This window comes from Peromyscus leucopus, unplaced genomic scaffold (assembly GCF_004664715.2).
Source record: "Peromyscus leucopus breed LL Stock unplaced genomic scaffold, UCI_PerLeu_2.1 scaffold_192, whole genome shotgun sequence".
NCBI lineage: Eukaryota > Metazoa > Chordata > Mammalia > Rodentia > Cricetidae > Peromyscus > Peromyscus leucopus.
The window spans coordinates 259971-285952 of NW_023505065.1; the positions used below are offsets into that span (position 1 = coordinate 259971).

Below are 25982 nucleotides of genomic sequence, written 5' to 3' on the forward strand. Positions count from 1 at the left end.
AATGTTTGTACTTGAATACACGCTTATCCGGCACAGCATCTCATACCTATTGTCTCAACACTGGAAGGCTAAGGGAGGAAGATCACTGTGAGTTCGAAGCTAGCCTGAGCTACATGGCAAGATGCTTTTTAAAAAACATACAAACAAACAAAGGCAACATACAACTGTAATAACAGCACAGGAGTAATCATCCATGAGTTCAAGAACATCCTTGTCTACATAGAGAGTTCTGGGCCCCAGCCAAAACTACATAGGTATTGGAGAAAGACTGGGCTGGTGAGCACGAGCAGATGTGCATGCACATACTCAGGCTCATCAGGTATCAGGTTCCTACCCCAGTATGCAGCCATAGTAAGAAAAGTACACACACCACTGAGAAAAATATTCAAAAGAGAGTCACAGGACTACACGTTCAAACTGCACATGAGTAACAGGCAGGCCATGGCTACACGGCCGGACACACACCCTAATAAGCACAGAACAAAAAAAACTTGTCTTTTTTAATTCACCTGAGATTTTTTCCAGTTGATCTACCATGTCATGAAGAGATGTGGTCACCTTTGTCATATGCCTAAAGAAATAAAAATTAAGTTTAGAAATGAACTTTTAATAAAATATAAAACATTAACTGTAAAGGGGAGAAAAGCATGTTTCTCTTACACACAACAATTTTTACACTGTCCAAGTAACGATTGAGGCTTATTTGCTATGTACCATCCAAAGACTCCAGGGTCCGACATCATTTCCTTGCAGTGCTGATAGCACAATGTGACTCCAAGGCCCATCTCTGGCACACCCAGAAGATACAGTGGAATCACTCATGCCTATTTCACCACATCAACTCAACCAAGATTAAAACTAGTCAATCAAACATCACCCTCTGTTAGAGGTTACCAGATGTGAGCAACTCATTTCTAAAATACTTTTGAGTTAATTGCTTCAAGGCAAAAAAGAATTATGAAGGGGTTTGTGTGTGTGTGTGTGTGTGGTGTGTTGTGTGTGTGTGTGTGTGTGTAAAACAATAATAATTAAAGAAAGAGGTCAATCATTTGAGAGGGAATAGGGGGCCACAGGAGACATCAGAATTGGAGAGGAAGCGACAGAAATGGTATAAATACAGTACTCATGTTTGCAAAAAAAACAGTACTTAAATTTTAAAAAGAGAGCCACAGTTGGTCTTAGTCCAAAAGCAAAAAGAATAGGCAAAGAGTAACAGCCTCCTGTGCCATGGAAAAGGACACTAGGAAGCATGGTGCACACGCTGGCCTTCTCCCAGGCCTATCAAGAGCTGTGACCTCCCACGGAAGTCCCAGCAGGACCAATACTCAGGGTCCACTTGGTAGACTCTCAGGAGTGCTTATCATCTCCTCTCCTGAAGGGAAGCCCATCACTTCAGCACTAAGGAACCACGGACTACACCATCAAAGATAGTCCTCAGCAGGGAACAAATATGAAGGCCACTGAGTAAAAAACTTTACGAACCCATCAGCATCAAAGAGACCACAGATAAATTAAAATGTGAAGCCGCATAACGTTGGCACAACACACGCGTGTGAGCTGAGATGTGGCTGCTGGTTCAGCAGCTGCCAGAAGTTCTCCCCACCTTGACAACTCTGCATCCTGGCCATTCTCCACTGACAGCCACTGGCCTGACCCTCGAAGGTGCTTTGGAAGCATGTGCCTCAGAATTCTAGACTGAGTGTTATGATTAAGAAGCCCAGATGAGCCAGGTGGTGTGGTGCACGCCTTTGATCCCAGCACTTGGGAGGCAGAGGCAGGCGGATCTTTGTGAGTTCGAGGCCAGCCTGGTTAACAGAGAGTGAGAAGGAAAAAGCTACACAGAGAAACCCTGTCTCGAAAAAAAAAACAGGAAGAAAAAAAAAAAAAAGAAGCCCAGATGAAAACCTTGTCCTACACTTGGAAATTCTAAAATGTCCCAACCTGAACACAACCCACCCTGGCTGAAATTGACTAACAGCTCCAGAGTTACTGTGATTCTGTCTGCTTGGCTTAGTTGACAGGACACTGAGAGGAAGCGCTTCACTGATCCTGTTCCTGGGGCAGAGACAGTTACTATCTTTCAAAAAAATTTAATTTAATATGTATGGTATTCTGACTACATGTATTTATGTGCACCACATGCATGGTCTACTGTGCTAGGAGAGGGTGTCAGGTTACCTGGAACTGGATTACAAACAGCTGTGACCCACCAGGTGTGGCGCTGGGAGCCAAACTCATGTCCTCTGAAAAAGCAGTAAGTGCTCTTAACCCATGAGCCTCTCTTCAATCCCCACGTTATACTACTTTTAAAAACAAAGTTTTAGACTTGGAACCAGTGACACACTGGTAACAGTTTACTTAAGGTCCTTCGGGCCATCAAAGGGAACTTCCATCAGCACACACTCTCAGCAGTAGCATTTTAAACCGTCGTTTGGGAACAATGTCAGAAACAGTAAAAACACAATGTGCCTCCTGGATCAACTGGCATTCCCAACTACAACAGCTAAGAAGTCTCTAACCCGATCAAACAGGCTGCTTGGGTAAGATGCACAGCCTTTGTTCGACTGGCTACACTGCTGGTCTCTGCTGAAGTTGGAAGTCAGTGATTCTGGCTGGCTGGCTTAGTTGATAAGACCCTGAGAGGAAGCGCTACCCTGATCCTGATCCTGGGGCAGGTGTCAGTGAGGGGTCCATCTGCTTCCCTGTGTAGAGGCAGCTTGGCCTCCGTCACTCCGATATGCTCTGGGCTACGGTCTTTCATGATCATTAATGATGTTTACTATAAAAACCTTGTTGTTGGCATATTCTATCTTTCCAGCCTTTTGCTGTTAATGAGGGTCACAGATGTGAAGTAGCCTGGACACACCTGTGGGTTTAAAAAACCTGCTGATTTGTCTTCCCTGTTTACAAGACAACTACGGAAAGTAACTATGGAACACCAGACAGTCTCCGTCTAGCTTCACTGACAAGGCGGATCTACCAACCCTTCTGGTAACTTAGAAGTCTGATGAGACAGGAATGATCAAGACTGTGATGCCAGACCCCACATCCCCAGAAAAATGAAACTAAACTAAACAAAACACCAGTGATCTAGCTGCAAACAGTATTACAGCGTAAAGGCCTGAGCCTGCCATAACGAGATAAGAGATGAGAAATAACGCACGCACGCACGCACGCATGTGCACGCACACACACACACCTCCCTTGCCCTTTACCTTACACAGTTAGTCAACTCACTCTCCTGGAAGAACACAGGACTTCATTCTATTGACATCTGAAGTAGAAGGACGACATACTCAAAAGTCAGTTCACAGCTGGGAAAGGCTGACAAGAGGTAACATTTGAACTAAATAAAAGTGTCCAAGATCCATGAACTACTTAATGCTTACATCTACACACACTGACATCAATAAGAAGAGAATCTTCTGTAAGTTTTCACATAAAAGTATCTCAAGATAAAACATGCACCTGTCAATGCAAAAACCAGAGCTCTCCTCTTAAAGGGAGTAAGAGGCAGTTTTATTCTGGAGCCATTTTCAGTGACCATGACTTGAAAACAGGTTTGGGTTACCCATGCTCCAATGTGGAAGCAGTTTCATGAAGTTTTATATAGTTTCACAGAACAAAGGTAGATGGGGGGGGGTTCTATAGGCCTCACATGCTATCTGACGACATTCTTAGCTTTTGGATTGGTGGAAGTGAGCTGTCTGCTAAGTTAATAGATTCTTTTTTTTTTTTTTTTTTTTTTTTTTTGGTTTTTCGAGACAGGGTTTCTCTGTGTAGCTTTGCGCCTTTCCTGGAGCTCACTTGGTAGCCAGGCTGGCCTCGAACTCACAGAGATCCACCTGGCTCTGCCTCCCGAGTGCTGGGATTAAAGGCGTGCGCCACCAACGCCCGGCAAGTTAATAGATTCTAAAAGTTTTCTGTCTGTTTGTCACAACATGTTAATTCAGACCCAGAGGTGGCCAAGGAACGGCTGTTCCAGAGGGCTACAACTAGCCCACAATAAGGTGACCTGGACTTGCACTATTCCAATCTCTCCACCATACTGAAATTCTAATAAGTCCGTCTCTACAGACTCAGCCTTTCTTCAGGAGTTTTCTTCACACACCCTAAATGTGCTTTCCTCATCGTGTGATAACGAGGGTACCTACAAACAAACCTTCTCCACACAGAGACAAGGCTCCAATCAATGTCTTAGTGCCTCAATAGAAATCATGGTCAAGAATTACTCCAAAGGAAGGAGCATAAAGTAAAGGTCCAGACACAAACAGAATGTGCACAGCAGAACTGTCCGGAGAGCTGGGTCATGGGGAGGACGGTGTCTGTTCTCAGGAGAGCTGGGTCACGGGAGAGGACGGTGTCTATGTTCTCAGGAGAGCGGGGTCATGGATTTCTATGTTCTCAGGAGAGCTGGTGTCATGGGAGAGGACGGTGTCTATGTTCTATGGGAGACGGGTCTATGTTCTCAGGGGCGGGTCTATGTGTCATGGGAGGACGGTGTCTGTTCTCAGGAGAGCTGGGTCATGGGGAGGACGGTGTCTGTTCTCAGGAGAGCTGGGTCATGGGGAGGACGGTGTCTATGTTCTCAGGAAAGCTGGGTCGGGGAGGGAGGGGAAAGAGAAGGGCTACTATCTATGCTTTTGGAACTAGGACTATGAGTTTTGTTTTTGAATGAGCAAGAAACAGTTTGTTGAACTTAAAAATCCAAAAAAAATAAAAAAAAAGCTGAATTAGAAGACAAAATTGACCAAATATCAGATCAATTCATAAAAGGTCAAAACGTGAGGAAATTAAAAAGAGATGCAAACAAATACATGAACAAATAAGATCTACAATTAAATACCGAATCTGGCAGACCTAACCTTTGAATAACAAGATTTGGAGACAGTAGAGAAGGGAGTACAAATAAACTCATCAAAGACAAAAACAGAACTATTTAGGAATGTGCCAGCAGGGCTTCTCCTCCCATGACTAAAGGAGAATGATACAGACCAATGAACAACACACTGAGGCAAAATTCATAACAAAAATGCAACCGTAGTAAATTTCAGAACACTAAAGGACCACAAGATGCTAGCTAGTCCACAGAGGGAAAGCCTAATTCAGAATGGCATCAGTTTTGTCCGCAAGGCTTTGAGAAACCACACGGAAAGAAAGGTGAATTCAGAACTCCATAGAGAGTCAGAACCCCCAGCTTAGTGTAGAGGTCTAACTATGGCATTCCCGTGCTTGAGGTCTAACTATGACATTCCCGTGTTTGAGTCTAACTATGGCATGGCATTGCCGTGTTTGAGGTCTAACTATGGCATGCATTGCGTGTTTGAGGTCTAACTATGCCATTCCCGTGTTTGAGGTCTAACTATGACATTCCCGTGTTTGAGGTCTAACTTGACATTCCGTGTTTGATGGGGAGCTATCTGACTGAGACTGTATTCCATCAAAAGAGAGGCTGTGTCAAAAAGGAAGGAGAAAGGCAATACACAACACGTAGAGAGAGAGGTCAAGTCCCCAGGAAAGAGCTGCACAGCAGACAGGAGACTGTTCACACCAAAGACAGACAAAGAGCAAATCCACGGAGGGGGTTCAGAATGGGGGGGGGGCAAGGAAAAGAAGGAGCTGAGAGATTATCAAGTCCTTCTGACCACTTCAAGGTTCTGTCAGGAGCCCAGGAATAAAAACCCAAGACAGCAGGCCTCACCCAATCCAGGGGAGAGAGAAAGCTAAAGAGGAGAAACCATCCTACCTTGCTGTTCCAACACTGTTTACATGTGGTGCTGGTGGAACCGCTCACGAGCAGTAGGAAGACTAATCACTTACAGTTTAACTGTGGAATTAATCTATAACACTGTAAAGGAGGAGTCCCAGCTTGCTCTCTACTGCTATGACAACACAGTGAACAAAGAATTTGGGGAGGAAAGGGCTTATTGAGTTTACAGGTTACACTTAACAAGCAGAGGAACCAGCACAGGAGCTCAAGGCAGCATCCTGGAGGCGAGGATGAAGTGAGACCGCGGAGGACGCCGCTTCCTGGCTTGCCTCCCTGGCTTATTCGGCTGTCTCTAACGCACACGGAGACAGAAAGGCTGAAGTACCAAAGGCATGCAGACTGCAGGCCAGGCCCTGACTTAGTGAGCATCACGTGGGATGCTTAGGAGCGAGACTGCAAGAGGGATTAACAGCTATATGTGACATCCAGAGAGAGAGCTACTAAATACAAAGGAAGAAGGAAGAACTCACAAAATAAATACAGTTAGTCCATAAATACAAGAAAATAAAAACACTTAAAGCTCAATTTACGAACAAAGAAACCACTGCTGTCGACTTTCAGAGGATTCCTGTTAGAGTGCTGGTGTTGCCTGCTTTTCAGTGTGTGAAGGTCACAGTTTAGTGAAAGAAGGCAGAGATTACAATTACAGTAAAACACCCCTTTAGTAACAGAAGAATGAAGGCTATCTCCAGACACCAAGCTGACCAACACTTTTAATTTCTTCTCTGTTTTTCAGGGCTGGGTTAGACTCAGGGCCACATGAATATTGACAGCGTGCACTCCCCCTCTACGCCACCCCCAGAATTTCCCTTTTCCTCACAGTCTCTGAGTTTTCTGCTGATGAGCACTTAGAGAAGCGGTGCTTTGTTTTAAACACTAGAAGACAACGACTCAGGGAGCTGGGTCTCCTTGGCTTCTTACCCAGATCCCCTTTGTGGAAGGCACTCTAAGATGTCATAGCAGAGAGAGAGCTGGTCACTCCGTTCGCAGCTGTAGATGCACTCGAGTGCTATTGCCATCAGCTGGTCCTGGTCAGGAATAATTTTCTGCGGCAGCTAGACAAAATAAAGCAAGTTGTACTCAATGTCGGTTTCTCCATACCCCAGCAAGCACCACTGTCAACAGAATATTAAACAGTGCCATTAATCAGCCAAAAAAACAACTCTTGATTTTTCTGTAGCTTACAGACTTTTGAGGTATTTAATAATTCTAAATGAAATCACACTTTAATTACAGAATCAGCTAGAAAAGATCATTTGTAACCCATAAGCTTCGTCTGCAAAAATCAGGCTCTTCAATTTATGTCCCATTCCAAATAAAATAGATGAGAGTAACAAATGACATCAGAATTATAAAGACAGTAATATTAAATACAACATTTCTACCATGAAAGCCAAGTTCTGTGTGTTTCAATCACAACAATACATGGCATTCCCGAAGTAACGTTACAAACCTTAGAGCCTACTGTTTTCCATATGCACACGTGTTATTTGATAACTACACCTTACTGACGCCATCCTACTGAGGTGCAAGGCAGTGGTACCACCACAGAGCACACTCGAGTTCCGAAGCACAAAGATGGCCACTTCAGGCCTCTTTCCCCATATAATATTTCTTTCTCACCGCAAAGCAAGGGTTCCTATTCTTGGAGCATTTTATAAAATACAGAAAAATAACCAAAAGGTGCTTTATTGTTCTCATCTATATGGCCAAGGTATTACCAGCACCATCCCATGAGGTCATAGGAAGGAATAAAGCCATTAATATACATTGAGAGCTTATGTTAGTCTACCACAAACTTTATTTCATCTCTTAATTACATACAATAGTAAATTTTACATGTTCAGTATACACAAAATTTTCTTCAAGCGTTTTGATCCAGGTTTAGCTGAATGCACTGGGTTAATACAAAGAATGCAAAATCTGCAGTGCAGAGACACACTATGCTTCTCCCTTAGACAGAAGGCTGACCGTGTCTCTTTGTCTTAGCTATATTTCACCCGGATATGTTCTCAAGGACTCACTCTGCCCAGGTCTAGAGCCTATCAGGAACCCAGGTTTATTTCCACTTGATGCAGACTTCAACAGGACATCTCCTGATGCTATGGTTCCTGGTGTGTGTCCTGCACATGCTGGCCTAGTGAACACTGTTTCACCACTTGGAGAAAGATCTCTGTGCACTTGACTGTGGTATTATCTCCTCAAACCCATGCATTTCTTTCTTAAAACAAGCCATGTATACATAAATTCCAGAGCTCTAAAGATGACTGATCCTTGCCTGTGAAATGATGTCTCAACTTATACAGCCTAAGAGATACTTCTTGCTCTCATCATTCCTTGATACCCTTGTGGCCACCATGGAGCCACCCTTGCTTCTTTCTCAAACCAAAGGAAGGGCATCTGTCCAGAAGTGCTAAGAAGCTGATAAACTGGTCCTCCCACCATGAGCAGTAGGCTATGAGCTGCGCTATGGAGCAGCAAGAAAATCCAGGAGAATCAGAATTTAGAAAAATAAAGTCTCAAAATTTATACACTATGGACAACTAGAAAAAACCATAATCTGATAAAATATCCAAAGAACATCAGAGAACCAAGCAATAGAAGAGTCGTGAGATAACAGGACATAAAACTAACATAGAAGCCCAAGTTTTTATAAACCCACATGATGAACAGTCAAAGGAAATGAGGCTAGAGAAAACCATATAACCAAAACAAAACATTAAAAACATAAACATTGCTTTAATAAAACATGTGTACCATCTGTTGAAGAAACTTTACTAGACTTATTTAAAATTCATATAGCATGAATGTGTGTGTGTGTGTGTGTGCGCGCGTGTGTGTGTGTGTGTGTGTGTGTGTGTGTGTGTGTGTGTGTGTGTGTGGTCATGACACACAGAGTGACTGTCCCCAAGAGCTATGGGCTATATAACAAAATCTCCAGTGTTATGGAAACTTGCCCTCCAGTTGTTGGTCAGGAAACCTAAGAGTCTCCTAAAACAGTATGGGCTATTGCCACTGTCCCTGGCTGTCTTGGACACAGAACATGAAGGAACCAAGCTAGACCTGACCTGGAAGTTTCCTCCCTGAGGACTAGCTCTTATACTATCTGAAAGTGCTACATAAGATGCTGAGAGAGAGGAGCAATCAGCAGTCCTACCCAGCTGTAAAGTCTGCAAACCATAACACTGACACCCCAGCAAGATCTGTGGTAACCAGATGCCTAATTAAACATAAGGACCAATGGATGGAAGAGGAATCCATGCCTGGTATTGTAAACACTCTTTATTCTAAAATAGAAAAACAAATAGAATAATACAACCTAATCTTGGAAAGGGGGTTCACCTTTATAAACCAATGAACCTATCAGTCTCCATAAAACAACTTGAAAATCAATGAAATCATAGTCAAAATATAAATGAGCCATGTTGTGAAATTAGACAAGCTGATAGTAAGGTTCAGACAGGAAACTTTGATAAAACAGTGGGGGAAACAAAACTGGAAAGGAGTATTATACTCATCAGCTACGGAAACGCTCCCCACAATCTCTAGTCACCAGAGAACTAGGGTCATAATGAACAGGTCACCAGAGTATTATGGACATTCTAGAATTAGATGCACAGGCAAAAGAAAATTTAAGTTTATAAACAAAGGTAACACCTCAGGCCACTGGGGCAAAGATAAACATTTTAGTGAATTCTGCTGGGATAATTTAAGTAGCTATTTGAGACAGCATAAAATTACATCTATAACATACACTATACAAAAGAACAAACTCCAAGTAAAATAGGGATCTCAAAAAAAAAAAAAGAATAAACCTATACAAGTACTCAAAGAAAACAAAATTCTACTATAAACTGTAAGTGGGAAAACAATTTCCAACATGACTCCAAACACAAAGGAATCTGGCTGCTGGACCTGACTAGAGAGAAGTGATAGGGGATAAGAAAACACAACAGAGGCAGGCACAAAGTTCTGCCAAGGCACCGAGAAAAAACAGATTTCAGAGAATATCTAAGGGCCACAAAATAGACCGTTACTTATCAATAAATGAGGAGGGAGGGAGTCACTTGTAAATGAAGGAATTAGCCCACTAACACAAAAGGCCAAACAAGAGCCCTGGAGAGGTAAAAAGTTAAGTTCCATGTCAATGGCCTCACGTGCTCATGGAGAGAAATAAGAATGAGGGCAGACTGGAAGCAGAGTCCCACCTAGAGTGCCCAGTGCTAGCCAGTCCACAATCACGAGCCACTGGGGGCACGTCCACAGATAATGACACGGTAAAATCTGTGCTGCAGGAAGGTAACGCTAAGAAATATGGAGGCGGTCCTGGAAAGAACAAGCCTAACACCCTGTTACCTGTCTAGTATTTACATATTTCAAGAAAGGCAAATGGCTACATGTTTTATTCAAAAGCACATGTTAAATTTCCAGGTAAAAACAACAAAGAGCTGACTATATACAAAGGATTTACAAGATCCCATATGAAAGACCTATCGCAAATGAGACTGCAGGAAGAATTTAAAGTCAATTCTTCATTCCTCATAAAACATTCAGAGTCAATCCATCCTGCATCGCATGTGGGATTCTGCTGCCATCAGCACCCATCAGGGCTCACCCCAAATGTAAAACCAGTCACTGAGTAGTGGAAGCTGATTATAAGAAGGTGAAAACTTTAAATAACCAATGAGCAGAGGTGTCCCAGACAGGCGACCATCGTACAAACCCAGAAGTGCTTAGGATATAGCAATGCTTTCCTTCTGTCTGGGTTACTCAGTGCCATGACTGTTCATGTCCGTGAGGTGCATGGTGCTAACTGAGGCCAGTATGAGAAGCTCAATCAGAACTAACCCCGGAAGAAGCCTGAAGTGCCTTAGGCTTAAATTCTGATCTCATGACAGTATTCCAGTGACTGTGCCATCTTGCTTGAAGTCCCATCCCAATGACATGGGAGCCACTGCATTGCCTGAAATAGCATATTTTATCTCTCACAAAATTAAGAGATTTTCACAATGCAGAAATATTTGTGCCTAACAAAATGGCTTTCCCTCCAGCGAACTCAAACAGCGCAGAAACAAACTTACAAAGGCAGTCTTCTGCAGCTGTAAGAATCATTGGGGTGTGTGAGGATGTCCTTATGAAAACCTAAAGACCTACATAAACAACTTGAATGCCCTTGAGAGAAGGCATTTCACTTATTAGTGACTTCACAAATACGCTGAACAAGAACAGGGGTGCAGAATTAGAAAACCTAGATGATAGCATGAACACTCGACAGCACAAATCCTTGCACTTCCTACCCTTACTACAGAAACGGAATGAGTTAACTTCAGTGCGATGTCTTCACAGTTAGAGTTCAACATCTGCAACTATAGATCTTAGTACTAACAGTACTAAGAAATATGAAATGAATGAGTCAAAATAATCATAACTGTGTAAACTTTGGAGAAAATGTACATTGACAATGTTGAAACATTTTTAAAGAACAAAATGACAGGTTTTTTCTACTTAAAGGAATTTCTTTACAAGGATTTATACCTAATACTACAGACTAATGGAAAAAAAAAATGAAGAAATTAGAGTTGCTACTTACATCAGGCTTGGAATGCTGAAATATCTTCAAGGGCAATTTCAAGTCTCCTTTAGCTAAAGTTACTAAATATTCTTTCAATAGCTCATTGGCTGCACCAGGAGACTGTTTCTCACAGCGGTGGAGAAAGGGAACCATCCACTGGTAAGCACTGGTCACATAATTGTCCTCAGAACACTGTAAGTATAATTAACCAAAGCAAGCAAGCAGTCAATTAAAAACTGTACTCTACTAGACATGTCAGACTAATGGCAAGCAGTGGAAGCCCCATACTTTCTAAAGCACTGTAGATTCCCACTCACTTCTGGCCTAACCACTAGCAGGAGAATGTGCATCTTCCCCTAGGGTTGGTTAGGACACTGTGGCTATAACTGTGCATCCCATTTTACAGGCTGGAACTGGCCTAGGGTCCACAGGCCTGGCCCCAGCTCTGGAAAACGCTATGCCTTTGCTCAACCATGAGGTCCTCCATAGCAGAAAGAGATTCTACCCAGAGAAGAACAAGAACGACCACGTGAGAGGGAGTAAGAGAGAGAGACATCTGAGACCACATGAAAGGTAAAGGAAGAAAGCATAGAGACACTGAGACAGATGAGCGAACATGCCCCAGAAAGGAGCCGCTTGAGAACAGAATCGCACTAATAAAGCCTCAAGTCTCCGTCATCCTTTTTTTTTTTCTTTTTCACTGTTCACCTTTATGACATGGGTCATTATATCCATCCTCTCTAAAAGTACACCATCACTTCCCATAATCATGCAGGACATAAACTTACAACTCTCTCAATATTTTTATTTGTCTGTTTGGTTGGTTGGTTGGTTGGTTTTTTTGTTTATGTTTTGGTTTTGTTTGGTTTTGTTTTTTCTAATTTGTTTTTGTTTTGTTTGTTTTCGAGACAGGGTTTCTCTGTGTAGTTTTGGTGCCTGTCCTGGAACTCGCTCTGTAGACCAGGCTGGCCTCAAACTCACAGAGATCCACCTGGCTCTGCCTCCCGAGTGCTGGGATTAAAGGTGTGAGCCATCACCAGCTTGTGTGTTTGTTTTTAAGGAGACTCTTTCTACACAGCCCTAGCTGAAACTCTCAAACTACCACTCTTAAGATGGATCTTACATAACATAACCAACTCTCACTGACAGCTGCTAAGGAAAAGAAATTACTCAGAAATGGGAAGGTATGGGAGATGGAAATGAGGGGATGCAAAGACAGAGGCAGGAAGGAGGGTCAAGGATAAAGGATAGCAAGGTGTAAACCTAGCCAACAGCTGTGTATTCCTGCTGGAATCTGCCCACACATGTTCCTTACTAGGCTCTCACATGTCCTATTTGGCTTGTTGCACCACACAGAATAGAAGCTCAGGGATGCTCAGAAGAAGGGTCAGAGGGCACCTACATGCTCCATCAGCAATCGGAGCTTTTCAAAGTCTTTCTTCTGCTGCAGGTCTTTCAGAGTGAGGGTGAAGTCACAGCCGGCTTCATAAACGAGTGTTTCCAGAGTCACCAAGTCGTCACAGAGACCCAGCAAGCCGGAAATACAGCGCTCCACTCCAAGGCGTATGAGTGACAAGGAACAGTCAACCTAAAATTGAGAAGCAACAGTAGTGGAAGCCTCCAGTGTAGAAATGAGCACATAACCAGTTCTATAAAATGTCATAGTCAGAATGTGTCTTACTATAAAAGGACTGGAGTTCTTTATCAAACATATCAGCATCAATATCAGCATCAAACTTTCAAATGTATCAATCAGCAAGATGTACTGATGATACAGATATGCAAGAAGGAGAGTCATCGTACTGCTCCCATTAGAATAACAAAAGCAGAGGGAAATGGGGCATAAAGAGGCCGCAACAAAGGCAAATTAGCTGTGCTTTCACTACAGCACTGTGCTGCCAAGTGAGGCTCTGCTCCGCAGGCTTTCCCGCTCCATGCCAAGCCATCTGCAGCCACCCGATAAATATTTACTTCTTAGCTAAAACAAAGAGCAACATTTCCTTTACTTGTGCAGTAGACTGACATTTATCATCGATTCCCTCAACAAAATGATAAACTTGCATCCTCCGGTTGACGGGAAATCATCAGTTGTAGCCTACACTGGCGTTCCTCTCCCGTTCCTCCTCTAAAATACACAAAGGGTCTAGGAGGAGCTGACAGCAATCTCGGGTCAGACACACAAGATGAGGTCTCTCGGCCATCAGAGACTGAGAATACAGTACCTGACACCTGACCACACGTTTGCACTGAGGCATGTGCTGTGTGACTTTCCCCAGGGAAAATAACAAACATCCATGCACCCAGACAGGGCACGACAGCAGAGCAGGGAGAGATTCTGCCCTGTCACACTTAGGGAACCAATGGATTTAACTGGGGACTCTTTCAGGAAAACGGGTAACTCATAACAACCACACCCAAGAGTCTCCTCCTCTTCCAGGAAACTGTTTCTTGTAACCTCAGGACAAGCTGGGCCTGGGAGCAATCTCTTCACATCACAAGGAAATGTGAGTGGGCCCATCCTGTAAGGGGCTCATGTAGGGAATCATAACTGCTCTTGTTTCAGGTGGCACTGACCATGCCGTACCCAAAGGACAGAGTTCCACAGGAACATGTCATAAACGTTTACACTCTGAGGGAAATACTCAATATTGACTGAAGGGTGAATTCATGTGGATGATAAATCAAAAATGGACTGAAAGCAGAGTGAGTGAGTAGGAGTATTCAGGAGAACTGCAGCTGTTGGTGATGAGGAGTCCTGCTCACTCACTCACCGCCTAGTGCATTGACTTGTTCACACTGAGGAAACGCCTGTAGGTCCCCCCCCAGACCCCCCCCACCGTGTGCTGGACAAAAAGACAACAGCAGTGTAACTGCAGACACACAAGGGAATGAACACAACAGATCATTAGAAGACAGAATCTGGGTAGACCAGATGAAGAGACTGGGTAAGAAGGAGGGTTCTACACTGATGGCCTGCCTTCTCTTCTCGGTGAGAGGATGAGGATGCTGAGGACTCAAGACCAGTCAAGTGAAGTAAGTGATTCCTGTACAGCACGTGTTGCTGAGAAGCCTGTGTGCAGCCTGTGTAGTATCTCGGTGCAAGACGCCCAACTGAAGGTCCAAATGAAAGAAACCAGTATCTATAGTGGAAGAAATGTCCGCAGCTAGAGTGCACACTTGGGGACATAAATCATGGAGCAGTACTTGAGAAGCAGATCCGAATGGGCCACATGTGCAGACAAGATTATGTCAACAGCAGTCCCCTGGGAAAGAGTGGTAAGGGGAAAGCAAGCAAGCAGGAGCCACGGGAGCATGCTAAAATGAATGGCTGCGACAAGGACAAGAGAAACCCAAGCTAGGTCACAGACACCCAGGAGGAAGAGATGTCCGCAAAGAAAAGAAAACAGTACCAACAGAAAAGATGTTAAGTGAGGATAACAGAGGGCTGCCGGCCACGCTGACCACACCTTCAGACGGTGGCAAGCACAGCTGGATTGGAGAGATGAGGGGCAAGCACAGCTGGATTGGAGAGATGAGGAGGACCGACTCCAAGAGCAGATGGGCTAAATCCGGCCAGCTACGTGGGAAACAAGAACTACAGCAGGAACCTGGAAGAAGGCGGCTCCACTTTACATTCTGCAAGCACACACTGAAGGAACTGGAGCTTTCTGTCCCACAGGCGAGTGAGGAGACGTGAGGAACGGCAGACCTACTGAAGGAGAGGTTAAAGGTGTGCGCAGAAGGACCACCTAAACACACGGGAGTGCAGGTGTAGAATCCAGAGCACACGGGGAGAGGAGGCTGGCTGTGAACTCAAGGAGAGAAAAGCCAGAAAAGGTCCCGACTGGAAGGAAGCTCTCAGATTCCCAAATAAGACACAATTACTTTCGAGAGTGTCGAGGAAAACGACAGGTAAGAGACAGAGAAGGAGAGTGAAAACACCCATGGAAAACATCGCAACAAGGAGCGCCCACAGCCCAAAACGGCTGGACTGGCAGGCAGGTGAGGAAGAGAGGCAAGGAGTGAGTTCCGTGGAAAGACTGCACAGAAGTCAAAGGGAGCGGTGGAGGGGTGAGGCCCAAGCAAACCAGGACCCGCTCCTCAATAGTGACTGCAGGTGAACGAGTCAATCGGAGTACACTTCTGTCGTCATGACAATTACAATCGCAGAAGAATCTTCAGAAAACCTGATGCGTAACACACACAAACTGCACGAAACAGCAGGAAGACAGCATGTCTGCTCTTCCCCAGTGTTTACACAAGTCCACAGCTTTAAAGTCAAGCTGCCAAAACTTGAAAGGAAGCAGACACAGTGGAACGAGCAGGAATGGTCCTGGAGCCTTCTACGGGGAAAATTCACCACCATCAACTCTTCCTACACCAACAAACAAGTTTAGCTGAAGGTATTTATAGGCACTAAGGAAAGAGAAGTCCCCATCAATTAAACCTCTAAAACTTTAAAATCCATGTCAGATATCACTTTGATTATATCACAAATGACATGAAATGTCAGTACCTCAAATCAAGCCAAAAAATAAAAGCCATTATGAGTGTTTTTAGATAACGAAAGACATGACAGGACATAAGGCAACTAAATATAAGGTACCCCAAGTCCCTCTGCTTTATCCCCACCCCTGGTCTCCTCAGGGGACTTCACGTCTACAGATGTCTAGTTTTATGAGGGCAGCTTCAGATCCATAGTAAAACTGGGTAGAAACCAGTTTCCACTCAGCTGCTGAAACCCCTGCCCACAAAGGAGGAGAACGTCTGCAGTGCTGAGAGACCATGCACTTGAGACCCCAGGTCCAGAGGCCTGAGCTGGAACTCACCTACAAGCCGCCTCCCTGAGGGCTGGCGTCCACAGCCGCAGAGGGAGCCATGCAAGCTTCCAAAGGAGGGAAGCAACCAATAGTCCTACCCAGCTCCAACACCACGAACCTCGATGAGCAGCAGGGCCCGGAAGCTGAGGGTAACCAAGCTCTCTAACTTGAATCAAGAGCTGCTCAACAAGAGGGAAATCGTACCCAGTACTGGAAACCTAGCCAGCGACTCGGTATTCATGAGGTCATAGATTTGTGAAAAGAACCTACATAGGCCACTTAACTAAACCAACATAATCCCTAACAGCAACCATTTGTCCTTAGACCCACAGCTAAGTGTGGTCCTCACCCTCATCAAGGACTTCTCTTTACAACAGATAGAGACCACTACAGAAAACCACAGCCAATCAAAACTCAGAGTCGGGAAGCCAGGCATAAGCCTCGGGCAAACAGAGGGCACACCGGAACAGAGTTCCCGAAAGGCACCATCACCTGTGGTCGTCACTGTAACTGGGGACCAGCCAAACATTTCTTTCTAAGCTGATGCAATCTGTTGGATTAAGGTGGTAATGGGTCTATTAAAAAACAGAGAAAATCAGGAACTGTATGCACCCTCGTTTGCAGGTCCCATTTTAAAGGACAATTTTGAACAGCTTTTCTTACATGCATTTGCTTTCTAAGAATCTGAAAGTTACTAAGACTCCTGGGCAAAGAGCACGTGAACAAAAGCACTAAGGACTACTAGCCCTTTCTCCCCCGTGAATACACAGGAGATTTCTGGCCTGGCTGGTCATGTGCACTATGTGGACTGAATCCTAAGGACCCTAAGGACCCGGCGGTGGCAGCGCGGCGGCACCACCACCACCACCACCACCACCACCACCGAGCAGCAGAGCTCTCTCCCCTCACCTGCCCGGCATGGTGCTCTATCTCCTCCGCTCTGCTTACCAGTCCATGGCCGTCTCCACCGTGAGCTGGGGCATCCTGTACTGCAGTAGCTCAGGCTGCTCAGCGTAGGGAACTCACTGTCATCCTGGAGGCTGGGCTCCACCACCGTTCTGCAAAGCACAGCAGGAAAGTTACAACCCTCTGCAATGCTGCAGAGAATGACTGACAGGGACGAGAAGAGAGCAGGTCACAAAGATGGGGAGTCTGTGGGAAGGGGCACTTCTCACGTGTATGTGCACACTTGCCGGTTACCGGAAATTTAACATTTTCCAACTGGTTTTCCTGATTTCAAAACTCAGAATGGAAAATAAACCGAAATAGCTACGCCACAAGTCAACCACGTAGGTATTAACGAAAACCGAAAAGCTTTCCAGAACGCACCCAACTGGGTGCGCCTGCTAGCCACCCAAACAAAAGCACCTACGCAGACCGAGCCATCATGGGGTAGGAATTGTCCCAAAGGATCCAGCTGAGATGGAATTCAGAAACCCTCGTTTTCAGTTTTCACGGAAATAAGAAATGCATGCCATCTGTGTTGATAATGCACTTTCCCAGGCCCCAGCGATACAGCAGCACACTGCTCCTGCACAGCACAGGCCTCGCTCATGACAGCACTCCCTGTCCAGTGTGAGGATCAGATATCTTCAAGGAACCCACACAAGGATCACAAATTATGAGAAGTGTTTACAAGGGGAACCATGGGTGACTGCCTTCCAGGGTAAAGATGAAAAAGGTAAAGATGAAAATTAACTTAAGCTTCTCGGGTGAACTTCCGGGTCATTCAAGTGACTTGCTGTGAGAGTGCTGTGGCCAGGACTCAAAACCAAATCCAAAGAACAAGTCCATCGGCAAAGTCTGCAAACCTGCGCACATCACTTTAAAATGCGCTAGGACTCCTTTTATTCATTAAAGTCATGGGGACAATACTATACAAAATGCTGTGAAAACTTAGACGTGCAGCACAGATCAGGCTCTTAATGTTATTTATAACCGCTATTTTTGTTGTTGCTGTTGAGATTGTTAACAGCACCCTGATACTGAGGCAGTTTATCCACACACTTGAGACCAGTCACTGTGTGGGTAACTTGTGCTGCAAGAGAGCTCCATCCGCAGTGGAGTCCTGTCCTCGCGCCCTCTCCTGGTGTGACTGACGCTCTTATCGGAGACCCCTGCCCGGTGCTGCACACAATGCCACACCAGCCACGCTGCAGTCTGTTAACCTCACCTCTTCTCAGCAAGAACAGCCAGCGGCAACTCCCAGTTCCTGGGATGCTATTTTCAACCCTCCTGGGTCACCCCTTCACATCCCTGGATAGGAATGAGCTGCATTCTCCAGGAAGCTACTTGCCTTTCGTTCTCGTCATCTATTCTGGATGCTCCTTTTCAGTTGTCCTTACCAAAGCATCCTGCTCTATGAATCATAAACACTGGCACTCCTGGCTCTCTACTTCTCAGTGAGCAACCTCTCTCTCTCCTCTCTCTCTCTCTCTCTCTCCTCTCTCTCTCTCTCTCTCTCTCTCTCTCTCTCTCTCTCTCTCTCTCTCTCTCTCTCAACTCCCCCTTCAACACCATCACATCCACATTCCAGGTCATTTGGACTTTCATTTCATGAGGTCATTCTCTTTAAATGAACATATTCTTGATATTGTAGAATCTTGGGGTGAAATACTTTAAAGAACATTTCAACCTGAAACTCGAAGCCTTCCAATTCTAATTACTGGCTTGAATTATTCTTAGATTTTTCTCCTCTATCATCTGTCATCTTCTTAGTCCTGTGACTCGAGCAGCAGACTTGTTTTATTACATATGTGATAGTCTACTCTAGCTCTGCATGTTTATTCTGACTCCTGAGGAAAGGCCTTGGTCCTCCCCAAGTCTACTGTGGACCCCTTTTGAATGTCTGTATACTGTCCTCTTTTGAATGCCGAGCGAGCTCGTTCCTCTCTTACACAGTCCTACGGCATTTCAACACAGGTTGTCTGAGGATTGTTAGGTCTCCAGTGCACTCTGGCCCCTCACTGCCCTAGTCTGCCCTGTCATCCCTCTGCACAAGCCCTTCCCCACATTCACGCCTTTTTACATTGTCTGTGGCCCTCCAAGTTAACAGCAACCGTCTTATGGCCATGGGGGCCGGGAGAAGGGATTATCCATTGGAGCACATGGTGGCTATGGTTTGGGTTGGTTTTTTTATTTTTTTTCTACTTATACTATTTTAATTGTACAAATTATAGTAACTTATCTTCCTGATGATATTAATTGTGAATTTGGAAATTTCCTTCTGTCTGCACAATGTCTCCTTTTCCATGTTGCTCCATTACTGTGTGTTTTCCTCCTCTTTGTTCCAGAAAGCTCTGTGGATGTGACAGGACCTGCTCATTTGTCAGCTCCACTGTGTCCGGGTAGTACCCAGACCTTTGAGGACCACACCTCAGGATCTAAAGGCCTCTTTTCTGGGGCTATTTCATGTCTCCAGAAAAGAATTCTACACGCTTCTTTCTACGTGAGGAGTACTCCACCTCTAGGGACATGAAGGGAGATGAAGATGTGTCAGTTTTCTAAAAGCCTGGATCTTCAGGGCTCCACTTCAGCATCCCTTCTCCAGACGTTCCGCCTGCATCCAGGAACATGGAGGACTGGCATTTCTACTAGCAGTCTGCAGGCCGGAAGGATACAGCTCTTGTCTCACAGAGGGAAAGAGTCCTTTCCCGCTTCTGATGAGTGGTGCACACAGGGATTCAAGTGTGCCTCCTATTGACCGTCCTCTCCACACCCTCACTTAGAAAAATGAGAACTAAGCCGGCAGTGGTGGCGCACACCTTTAATCCAGCACTTGGGAGGCAGAGCCAGGCGGATCTCTGTGAGTTTGAGGCCAGCCTGGGCTACAGAGCAAGATCCAGATCCAGGGCAGGCACCAAAACTACACAGAGAGACCCTGTCTCAAAAAAGAAAAAAAGAGAGAGAGAGAGAGAACTAAAATTTAACCAAGAATAAAACTGCATATACATCATAACTATGAAAATGTATCTACTTATTTGGTAGATTGAAAGCCAATATGTTAAAGTGAAGAGTTGTAATAAAGACCATTCCTTAAACAGTTCCCATTTAACATTTGGTACTTCTCATTAAATTTTTTTACTATATTTTAATTCATCAGTGTTTTTTAAAAGCTCTCTAAAATACTCCGAATTAGGGAACACCACCAAGCAGGACTCCATGGTTCACAAAAGTTTTTCAGAGCGCCACCAATTAACCCATGCCACAAAGAGCAAAGATGCCTTGTGCTAGCTCATACTGGCCTGCATTCCGATTCCTCACACCAGTCTTCAGCTCGGTGTTTATGCTCAGCCCAAGGAATGATCTTCAGGGAGTCACCATTCCAACTAAAGTTAAAAAAAAAAAAAAACACAACACAGCTTTTAAAATACATACTAGCCAGCTTCATAAAGCATATGACAAGAAATACACAGACGGTATAGCCACGAGGATTCCTGTTCACACTATTCTAAATGGTACATGACAGAGAGTGTACAATATATAAGTAAAAAAAATAACAGCACACTGCTCTTTTATTTCATTCTTTAACTATTTAAAGGAAAATCTCCAAGGAAAAATACAGTGATGAGTTAAAGGATAACATGAGTATGTGTTCACTCACGTGTCTAAAGAATAATCAAGATCCTGCACTGTGTGTTTCATTTCAACCCGAAGTCGTCTGCACACACACCAGCAATCTACCCCATGCTATTTCAGTGAGACTCCAGTAACTACAGACATGGTCTGTCTGTGTCATCCTAGACAGCAGCTCACAAACTCCATGGGCACATAATAACCACTGGAAATAAGGCAATTGACTCTAAGAAAGTTCATTTAATTTTATTTATTATTATTATTAACTTCAATTTAAATAGCCACAAACGACAAGATGCCGTCACCAGTCCTCAGAACTCATGTAAAGCTGGAAGGAGAGAACCCACTTCAAACAATTGTCCTCTGATATCCATTCACATGTGCACGCATATACACAATAGCACCATATTTTTAAAAGAATCAGTTTAAAGGAAAATGGAGGTGCACACATGTTAATACAGAGATCAATTTGCTCCAAATCACCAGTCACAGAAAACAGAAACAGTGATGGGCTTTGAACATTATCTGCAGAGTCCCCTTTAACTCTAACAGCCACAGATCCACCCATGTAAAAGATAGAAACATGCTCAATTAAGAATAAAGACAAAACTTTAAGAAGAAAAGAAAAACTTGAATTGCCCTGCATATGCAGTTCAGCAAAATACTTTTTCTCATGTTTCAGAGCATCAACTGTAGCTTTTCCTAAATGTACCACCTACCCTAGAAAAAAGAACACATGCTCCTATGTTGTGAAACAAGCTCTACACAAGAAACACTCCATAAACATTGGGAAGTTACACTGGAAAAGAGACTGGTCTTCATGTGAAGAGGAACAGGAAAGCACCGGAGGGTTCTGCAGTGGAGGCGGAGCTGAGGGCGTGGGGAAGGAGCAGCAATGGCCCATCAATCAACAGCATCCTGCCACCAGACATTGCTGGAACGAATGAGCCTGAGCGAGGTCCCCCAACATTCAATAAGTTGATGAGACGCTCTACTACAAGTACAGCTTTTCAGCCAACACATAATAGACTAGACTAGCAAACCAAGGGCCAAAGACACAGTGTGAACATATTTACGCTCAGATTCTTAAATAATGGAATCATTCAGATGCTGATACAGGGCAAAGTCATAGTATTACTCATCTGTCACCAGATAGACGATTTTATTCCCTTTGCTGTCAGAAATATCTTATTGCAAACTGCTGGAATGAAAAGTGAGAAAGAGAGCATTTCGGATGGAGATGATGATGATGCCCACTCTGCCAACTCAACAACAAATTAGCCCAATGAATCGAGAAGGAGAAAAAGTGCATCTGGGCAGCTATTATAACTTTTCAAATCAAAGCAGACACGGTTCCTTAAACTACACAAAATGTTTTCAAAAAGAATTCCAGAAAAACATATTACAAGCTGATTTGTATTTTCTACAGAGGATGTACGGAACCCACAAGTCCTTACTACAACAATTAGTTAGGACAGGGCCCTGGGCCAGGCAAGCTGAATGTGCAATATACTCTAGAAAATTAGAAGACACTTTTTTAATGGATCTTTATTGAATGAAATGAGTAAGGAACCCATTAAAACAGTAAAAATAATTCTGCTCAAAGGCCTACAGTGAAAGGTAGACCTGGAGAGCCTGTTGGAATGGCGTGTTTCACTTTATTAGCAGAGCACAGCTAGCTCCCTCCTCATCATGTCAGCAATGACCAGCAACACTCTTCAGTATCTACTGAGCTCTTACTATGGCCCACACAGTACACAATGCTTTTAAAGTGCAATACCTCCACTCAGTCCTCCAATCTAAAAAAGCCAGCTAGATTATTTTCTTCACCTTCCAGTGACAGAATCAATGAATTACTAGTCTTAGGAAATGAACTTCTACCAAACATGACTCACTTTCAGATCTGATCACCAATGCTTACACAATAAAAAACAAAAGCCAAGCATGAGGGTATATCTAAACTAACATTGAACACACAGTATATTCTAGGTCATCTCAGGCTACATACTCTCTGTCTCAAAGAGTGGGAACAGGCCAGAGAAAATAAGCAAAATTTCTTTTTGTTGCTTTGTTTTCTTGCAGCTGTTACTCCAAATTATTTTATAATCCCTTTTAGAAGATCATAGGACTGGCTGAAAGAGAATAGTAAGTTCTTAATTTTATCTCAAATAGTAACATTGAAGAGAAAGAAGGAAGGGTCTCTTTCCAAACTAGAATTAAGACTCCTTCATGGCAGGCTTCAAGATTAATCTCACTTGTCAACTTGAGGTCTGGCATAACGCAAGACAGGCTTCTAGGGATGTTGGGGGATTATCTTTGTCTGGTTAACTGTGGTGGGTCTTCTCACCCACTACAGGTGGCATCATTCCCTGGGATGGGATACTGTGGCATCATTCCCTGGGATGGATACTGGATCTTAGAAAAATAAGGAAATGAACTGAGCACACGCACTCATTAATCACGTTCTGACTGTGGAATCAACAAGAGCAGCTGCTGCAAGCTCCGGCCACCCTGACTTCTCAGCCATGATGGGTTGAACTAAGAATCAAGAGGCAGGAAACCATTTCTCCCTTAGGTTGTTTTATCTGAGTATTTTATCACAGCAACTCCAACAGTAACTAACACAGCAAGGTTTTTACTTATTTTGTCTACTGCTATATCCTTAGCAACTAAAATAATGTCTGACATTTAGCGGACTCTAAAAAAAAAATGTGTTTACTGAGTTAAATAATTAACAGAACAACAAAGAATTTAAAAAGTGTTCTCATAAATAATATAAAAAGTGAGAACTATAAATGTGGCAATAGAAGTCAATAGTCTATTCACAGTAACAGAGTTGTGCCTACACAGTACAGACTTATATGTAGACCAGAATGAGATAAAAACGACTTCCTAACCTCATTATCACACTGATGGAGGCAAAGCTGCATGCCTGGTTGGGATGCTGGGAACTCAACTGTTGAGAGCATGTTTGTATCTGACTGGAAAGACAGGTGGGCATTTCACTGTATGTCACATGGGGAGGGGAGGAGAATAGAGTCGTCTCTGGAACTCACTGCCACTGTTCAAATATAAAATGCCCCATAGGCTCTTGTCTCAGACGTCTGGTCCCCAGGCGATGACAAGTGTTTGAGGAACATGGGGACCCTTTAGGAGGTAGGGCCTGCCGGAGAAGGAGGTTGATCCGTCCGTCTTCTTCTCTCTGGGTCTCTGGCCCCACTCCTCCCCTTCTTCCTGAATGCTACCATGAGAAGACCAGCTACTGCACATTCATCCCTTCCCACCATAATGGACTGTATCCCTCCATAAGCCAGGATAACCTCCCTCTGTACACTGCATCTAGTCAATCTTCTGTCACAGTAGTGAGCGGAGTAACACGCCAGCTATTCTTCACAATTCAAAACAACTTACTCATTCACAAGATAAACAAAGGACAGAATGTTCAAGGACATTTAGAGAAAACCTTCTTATTAATTGTGTTTACCAGTAAAATGCTCATCATGTAAGTCAACCACCAATGTGAAATTACAGTTCACAAACACTAGAAATCCCATTGCTACAACCCAGAACTGTAGAATCTCAGCTACTCATGAAGCCTTTAAGCCAAGCTCTGAAAACACAAAGGCATGTATATCTGCCTTCTTTGTTCATCTTACTCTTCCTTTTTCACATGCCACTTGAATTCAGAAATTTAAATGCATCATCCCCACTTTAAAAAAAAAATAACCTAGTAAACTGAAATGTTCTCTTTACAAAGCAATGGCTGCTTTTGTTTGACTTTAGGATTCTTTGTATTAGAGCCCTATTCATATGTTTTTCTGAATAATTAACTATGCTGGTTTCATTTGAAGGTAGCATTTATCTGTCAGCAGGAAAGGAATGAACATAATAAGTTCTATTATAGTCAACAATCCTCTCACCAAACACTTCTTCCACTAAATATAAATGTTTTATTTCAAGCAAACTGTATGAAGAACAGACTTTCAAAAGTTCTTTTGTTTTTGTCCATGCCTTGTTGTATGCCTTGGAAACAAAGGCTGGGTAGACACTATATTGTTACTAACTGCTACCTTGTATGCATTGGTTTTAAGAAGTAGACTTTATTATTTTATTACTTAATAAAGAAGAGAATGTTCTGGCAAATAAAGCCTCCAAAATAAGGAAAATTTGTGCATACACACACACATTGGGTTATCATCACTAAACAAGTCAAGATGATCATATACTCAGTGGAAACCTACCACAAATCCAGTTGCCACTCAGCACCAAAACAGAAAAGGCATCATTCTGAGTTTAGACTTGCAGAAGATTAAATTAGTATATATAAAGTTCTTAAAATGGCTCCCAGCACACAGTAAATGTTCAGCACTAACCATTATATTATTTCTAACACCAGCATGAAGGTTGTTTCTAAGTAGTAAATATAAGATAAATATGATTTTAGCTAACATTGCAAGATGTACTGTATGGTAAGTTATAACATCATACTAATAATTTTCAAAAGATTGGTCTTCCTACCCAATGCTTAATACCAAGTATAAATAAGAAAGAAATTATTGAATATCTCAGAGTACTACTTGAAAAAATCATTACAGTTTAAGGAAAAGACATGAAGTCCAATTGGATTTCCACTACACAACTTCCAGAAAAGTCAGTTATGTAACTAAGAATGTTCTCTATGAGATGACTAATGTTAACAACCAATGAGTAGAGACATTACCAGAATAAAACTGGTATCTTCCACCATTACTACCTCTAGCATATTGAAAAGTTAACTCTGATTTTGAAAAAAAGAGACAATGAAGGTCCTGAGACCAAAGTTGGATAACTTGGTTTGCCATAAAGGAAGTTACAAAGAAAGAAGGCACCCACAAACCTAGGTGCAATGTTTTTAACTTTGTCAAAAATAAGTCTAACTGGCAAACACTCAAGAGTCTCAGAAATAAACGTTCATGGAGTCAGCCTTATAATAAGCAGTTAGCATGACAGAAATAAGACAGATATAAACACATGCTTTATTTACTGTGTGACACGCATATTTGCAATGCCGCATTCTGTTGGTCAGACTTGCTGATACTATGACAACTATCCAGGAAAACAAGCTGATGTGGGTCTGTGCTTCCAGAGGTCTCACACTGACTCCCACACTTGGGGCCTGAGGTGAGGCAGCACCTCAGAAGGGAGGACAGGGCGGGTCCAAAAAGTGCTCGGCTCCATGTGATACAATCATCCTCCGAAGGCACTC

The 25982-nt window shown here is 43.5% G+C and overlaps 1 pseudogene; it reads right to left on the minus strand.

The window, feature by feature from the left end:
• LOC114692027 overlaps positions 1–25982 on the minus strand; it is a 266238-nt pseudogene that overhangs the window by 174751 nt on the left and 65505 nt on the right.